The 7,193-nt window shown below is 37.9% G+C and overlaps 1 pseudogene; it reads left to right on the forward strand.

Annotated features, from left to right (window-relative positions):
* Positions 1 to 6,629: 6,629 nt before the first annotated feature.
* On the forward strand, positions 6,630 to 6,749 carry LOC134912812 (5S ribosomal RNA; annotated as a pseudogene).
* The last annotated feature ends 444 nt before the right edge of the window (positions 6,750 to 7,193 follow it).

Here is a 7,193-nt window from a genome sequence, read left to right on the forward strand (position 1 = left end):
ATTGCTCTTGTAGTGAAGGTAGCTGTTCTTATCAACATCTTTTATAAAAATTTTTGTAGACACTGCCTCTTTCTCTCCCATTAAGATTAGATCCAGGAATTCAATGGACTCTTTGTTCAGATTGTAGGTAAAAGATAAATTAAAATCATTGATCTGTAAAAGTTTAAAAAAGTCAAGAAATGATTCGGCACTCCCATCCCATATGATCAGGATATCGTCTATGTATCTTTTATACATGACAATGGATTCCTTGAAGTGTTGCGTGGTGTATATGTGCTTCTCCTCCCATCTTCCCATAAATAAATTGGCGAAGCTTGGGGCAAAAATAGTCCCCATAGCGGTGCCGCACCGTTGTAGATAAAATTTGTCTAAAAATTTAAAATAATTACGGCTTAAAATGAATTTCATAAGATCGCAAATAAAATTCCTATGGGGTTCGGTGAGAGTGTTATCTTTGTCCAAGTATTCTCTGCTTGCTTCAATTCCTTTTTCGTGCTCGATACAGGTATATAAGGATTGCACATCAATAGTTATCCATATATATGACTCTTTCCATTTCACTTTCTTGACTTCATTCAGGACCATGGTGGTATCTTTAAGGTATGATGGTAATTTTTTAACGTACGGATTTAGAAACACATCAACATATTTAGACAGATTTGATGTAAGGGAGTCTATCCCGGCAACAATTGGTCTCCCTGGTGGGTTGGACAGGCTCTTGTGGATTTTTGGCAGGAAATAAAATATGGGGGTCGTGGGGTTGGATTGTATTAAAAAAGAAAATTCATCCTTTGTGATGACGTCTTTCCTCAGTCCCTGTAGGAGTAGGGACCTCAGTTCATCTGTGTATTGATCTTTCGGGTCGTCTGTTAGCACGCTGTAGGAGTTGGAATCTCCTAACAATCTCCGTGCTTCTTGTATGTAATTATCCCGATTCATAATCACCAACCCCCCCCCCCCCTTATCAGCTGGTTTTAAAACAATTTGAGTATTCTTCTGTAGTTTCCGCATCGCTTCTATTTCTCTGTTATGTAGATTCTTGTTGATTACTGGTGGTGGTTCTTTCTCACATAGGTCCTTCTTCACTAGGTCGTAGAAGACGCTGATATTGCTCCCTTTGGATTCTACTGGATAATATTTGCTTTTTTGTTTGAGTCCGGATTTGGAGTTTGCTTCATAGTTAGAGATGACGGCATTCTCTTTTTTCATGAAGTGTCTTTTAAGGGTTAGTTTGCGTACAAATTTATTAAGGTCGATAAAGGTGTCAAATTTATTTAGTCCTTCGGACGGTGCAAAGGAGAATCCTTTGCTGAGAAGTGATTGTTCCGGTTTGGTGAGGGTATGAGTTGACAGGTTGAAAATACCTTTATCCCCTATATTGGAGGTTATAGGTTCCTCCTCTTGAATTCCTTTCCTCCTACCGCCCCGTTTTCCTCTACTTCTGCAAAACGTCTTTTTAGTGGGGAGGCATGTCTGACGTCCTCCTGTATTGTGCTTTTTGGATGTTCTTTTGGTCGTGTTCCTCGGCCTGATGATAAAAAATCCTGTTCGTCACTAGATTTGAGTGGATTCAGGACATTAAATCTGTTGTTTGTTCTTGTATGGGGTGTTCTTGGTGATTCTGTTCTCCATGTTGATCTTGTTCTTTGTGGTAGCGTCTTCCATTGGTATCTTTGGTCTGTTTTCTGAGGTTTGTCATATGTTTTAAATCTGCTCCAGTTCTTGGTGTTTCCCTGTTCGTAGTCCCTTTTATCTCTGAGAAATTTTTTCTCCTTCCCTCTTATGACTTCTTCTTCAATGTGATCCAACTTTTTGTTAAGAACATTCTCATTAACCCGGTAGTCGTCTTTGCCTTTATACGGTTCCAATTCAGCTTCTTTATCCTTAATGTCTTTCTCAAGTATCACTGCATTTTTCCTCCTTTCATTTATTAATAATTTCATTAAATTCATGGAGCATGTGTGTAAAATGGAGTCCCATTTTTCAATAAATTCGGGGTCCGTGTTCCCGAGGGTAGGTTGTTTCAAAATTCTTAGACCCCTCGGTATTCTATTAACTTCCACATAATGCTCAAGTCCTTTAATGTCCCACCAATTCTTTATTTCTTTAGCCATTAATCGTTCCATTCCCCAGAACAGGTCGTCTAGATCGCCTGATGGGGGTGCAGTGCTGTTTTGAGTCTCTTCATTAAATATCTTTTGGCACCAATCATTACGTTTATTGGTGCGTTCGTTCAATCTGAACATCTTAGAAATCTACTCACAGATACCAGGCTGCCTTACAAATAGTATCAAGTGAATTGGACAGTGGAAGTATGGCGCCACAGGTGTGTGTGAGATAGATAAATATGACAGAATCAGACACTCCTTAAATAATTCAAGGCGTCAGCTAACCCTCAAGTATTAGGCAGGGATAAACTGCCTAGGTTAAATTGTATAAAAAGAGGGGGGATGAGGGTTACAGCGACCAACGGTGTCAAATAAAAAATATGAAGAGACTAACTGGATACGTAAAAAAATAGTAGTATATTTATTAATACAAAAAATATAAAACCAAGGTATAAAACCAGTTATAATAAAATGTCACAGTGGGTTTAAAAGCCGGAGGGTATATGCTAAAAATTAATACCAACTAAAAGGATAGCTAAAACAATAATATATACCCATGTTAAAAAACTCACATAAGGTAATAATATTAGTCCACACAGGAAGTGATGTCACAACTATCCATTCTTAATTGCATGTGCTATAAATAAGAGTACCTGTTCAGTAGTCCCATACCCCCTGATGAAGTCAGAGTGACGAAACGCGTTGGGTGTACCTCCATTGACTCTCCACCTTAAAAAGATAAGCAGCATTCTCTCTTTTTTTGGATATTCTATCATCACTGCCTTTATACTATTTATATTATTGTTTTAGCTATCCTTTTAGTTGGTATTAATTTTTAGCATATACCCTCCGGCTTTTAAACCCACTGTGACATTTTATTATAACTGGTTTTATACCTTGGTTTTATATTTTTTGTATTAATAAATATACTACTATTTTTTTACGTATCCAGTTAGTCTCTTCATATTTTTTATTTGACACCGTTGGTCGCTGTAACCCTCATCCCCCCTCTTTTTATACAATTTAACCTAGGCAGTTTATCCCTGCCTAATACTTGAGGGTTAGCTGACGCCTTGAATTATTTAAGGAGTGTCTGATTCTGTCATATTTATCTATCTCACACACACCTGTGGCGCCATACTTCCACTGTCCAATTCACTTGATACTATTTGTAAGGCAGCCTGGTATCTGTGAGTAGATTTCTAAGATGTTCAGATTGAACGAACGCACCAATAAACGTAATGATTGGTGCCAAAAGATATTTAATGAAGAGACTCAAAACAGCACTGCACCCCCATCAGGCGATCTAGACGACCTGTTCTGGGGAATGGAACGATTAATGGCTAAAGAAATAAAGAATTGGTGGGACATTAAAGGACTTGAGCATTATGTGGAAGTTAATAGAATACCGAGGGGTCTAAGAATTTTGAAACAACCTACCCTCGGGAACACGGACCCCGAATTTATTGAAAAATGGGACTCCATTTTACACACATGCTCCATGAATTTAATGAAATTATTAATAAATGAAAGGAGGAAAAATGCAGTGATACTTGAGAAAGACATTAAGGATAAAGAAGCTGAATTGGAACCGTATAAAGGCAAAGACGACTACCGGGTTAATGAGAATGTTCTTAACAAAAAGTTGGATCACATTGAAGAAGAAGTCATAAGAGGGAAGGAGAAAAAATTTCTCAGAGATAAAAGGGACTACGAACAGGGAAACACCAAGAACTGGAGCAGATTTAAAACATATGACAAACCTCAGAAAACAGACCAAAGATACCAATGGAAGACGCTACCACAAAGAACAAGATCAACATGGAGAACAGAATCACCAAGAACACCCCATACAAGAACAAACAACAGATTTAATGTCCTGAATCGACTCAAATCTAGTGACGAACAGGATTTTTTATCATCAGGCCGAGGAACACGACCAAAAGAACATCCAAAAAGCACAATACAGGAGGACGTCAGACATGCCTCCCCACTAAAAAGACGTTTTGCAGAAGTAGAGGAAAACGGGGCGGTAGGAGGAAAGGAATTCAAGAGGAGGAACCTATAACCTCCAATATAGGGGATAAAGGTATTTTCAACCTGTCAACTCATACCCTCACCAAACCGGAACAATCACTTCTCAGCAAAGGATTCTCCTTTGCACCGTCCGAAGGACTAAATAAATTTGACACCTTTATCGACCTTAATAAATTTGTACGCAAACTAACCCTTAAAAGACACTTCATGAAAAAAGAGAATGCCGTCATCTCTAACTATGAAGCAAACTCCAAATCCGGACTCAAACAAAAAAGCAAATATTATCCAGTAGAATCCAAAGGGAGCAATATCAGCGTCTTCTACGACCTAGTGAAGAAGGACCTATGTGAGAAAGAACCACCACCAGTAATCAACAAGAATCTACATAACAGAGAAATAGAAGCGATGCGGAAACTACAGAAGAATACTCAAATTGTTTTAAAACCAGCTGATAAGGGGGGGGGTTGGTGATTATGAATCGGGATAATTACATACAAGAAGCACGGAGATTGTTAGGAGATTCCAACTCCTACAGCGTGCTAACAGACGACCCGAAAGATCAATACACAGATGAACTGAGGTCCCTACTCCTACAGGGACTGAGGAAAGACGTCATCACAAAGGATGAATTTTCTTTTTTAATACAATCCAACCCCACGACCCCCATATTTTATTTCCTGCCAAAAATCCACAAGAGCCTGTCCAACCCACCAGGGAGACCAATTGTTGCCGGGATAGACTCCCTTACATCAAATCTGTCTAAATATGTTGATGTGTTTCTAAATCCGTACGTTAAAAAATTACCATCATACCTTAAAGATACCACCATGGTCCTGAATGAAGTCAAGAAAGTGAAATGGAAAGAGTCATATATATGGATAACTATTGATGTGCAATCCTTATATACCTGTATCGAGCACGAAAAAGGAATTGAAGCAAGCAGAGAATACTTGGACAAAGATAACACTCTCACCGAACCCCATAGGAATTTTATTTGCGATCTTATGAAATTCATTTTAAGCCGTAATTATTTTAAATTTTTAGACAAATTTTATCTACAACGGTGCGGCACCGCTATGGGGACTATTTTTGCCACAAGCTTCGCCAATTTATTTATGGGAAGATGGGAGGAGAAGCACATATACACCACGCAACACTTCAAGGAATCCATTGTCATGTATAAAAGATACATAGACGATATCCTGATCATATGGGATGGGAGTGCCGAATCATTTCTGGACTTTTTTAAACTTTTACAGATCAATGATTTTAATTTATCTTTTACCTACAATCTGAACAAAGAGTCCATTGAATTCCTGGATCTAATCTTAATGGGAGAGAAAGAGGCAGTGTCTACAAAAATTTTTATAAAAGATGTTGATAAGAACAGCTACCTTCACTACAAGAGCAATCACTCCAAAAAATGGAAGAACAACATCCCCTACTCTCAATTCCATAGAATAAGGAGGAATTGCAACAAAAACGAAGAATGTGAGGAACAACTTGAAACATACAGAAAAAGATTTGAGGACAAACTTTATCCAAAAACTATACTAGACAAAGCTGTTACCAAGACAAGAAATTTGGAGAGAGAAAATTTGCTGACCTATAAGGAAAAAACGGCACCAAAGGAGTCTATTCCCTTTGTTACTACTTACAGTTCTCATGAACAAACCATCAGGACTTCACTAAGAACCCACTGGGACATACTTTTAATGGACCCCATCTTAAAGAAGATCCTTCCACCACAACCAGAACTAGTAATTCGAAAATCACGTAATTTGAAAGACATCCTCGCGCCCAGCATGCTAAAAGAAATACCATTAGAGGGAAAATCCAACTCTCTCCCCAAATGCATCGGATCTTACAAGTGTGGACACTGCAACATCTGCAAATTTCTTAATCCTAACAGAAAAACTTTTTGCAATACAGACGGCACACAAGAATTCAAAATCAAAGAATTCATGAACTGTAATATTACATCCGTAATCTATTTGTTGGAATGTACATGCCACAAAAAATATGTAGGTAAAACAAAAAGAACCTTGAAAATTAGAGTACAGGAACATGTACGAAGTATCAAAAACAAAGTAGAAACTCACTTGCTGTACAGACATTTTAAACTGGAACACAATTGTAATCCAGAAGAGATGACTTTCAAAGCCATCGAACACGTGACCAGTGGCGAAAGGGGTGGAGACCTTGCCAAGAAGCTCTCTCAAAGAGAGATGTTTTGGATATTCCAACTAAAAACTGCACACCCCATGGGCTTCAATGAGGGATATGAAATCGCTCCATTTCTATGAGAGAAGTACCCCCCTCCAAAATCTTCTGGATACAGATAAGCCAATTCTTTCCTTCTCAAGCTTGCTTCACATCATCATACTTACTTTCCGATCACCACTATTTGTAAAACACTGTATATAGTCACTAATTATCTTAATAAAAAACTTTTATAGTATATGCCTGACTTATTTCATTATATGCTACAGTCATACCGCACTGGTTCTACGCCCAATTCCGTCCGATCTTGGAAGCTAAGCAGTGTTGGGCCCAATCAGTAACAAGTGGGTAACTACTTGCGAATATTGGGTACTGTAGAAGAGCGAGCCTTGTCAGGCTTGAAATAATATTAATAGATGGCTAAATCACTATTGCACAGGTTCTTGATAGCAAATAATTAATTTAACACATCACCAACTCTCACAACCAGTCATACACATATGCACTTTTTATCTATATATATCACCAATGACTAGTATATGACTGAGTAATATATTATGAATATACTAACGTATCCTAAATGGTTCCACGCTGTCTAGCACATATGCACATAACTGATATCAGATACTAGTTTATAATTATTTTTATCTCCTCACTGACCATCACCATTCATAAATTATTCCTATGCCTATACCATGTGTACAAGGTTATCTATTACTTCTCTAAGGTCAAAAAAATGTATTCAAAACCTTTTTATGCCACAAAGTGACTAGTATAAATATGGTCCATGGTTTAATTCTACATTTTGTCCACCTCACTGTTTGA

Source organism: Pseudophryne corroboree, chromosome 4 (assembly GCF_028390025.1).
Source record: "Pseudophryne corroboree isolate aPseCor3 chromosome 4, aPseCor3.hap2, whole genome shotgun sequence".
NCBI lineage: Eukaryota > Metazoa > Chordata > Amphibia > Anura > Myobatrachidae > Pseudophryne > Pseudophryne corroboree.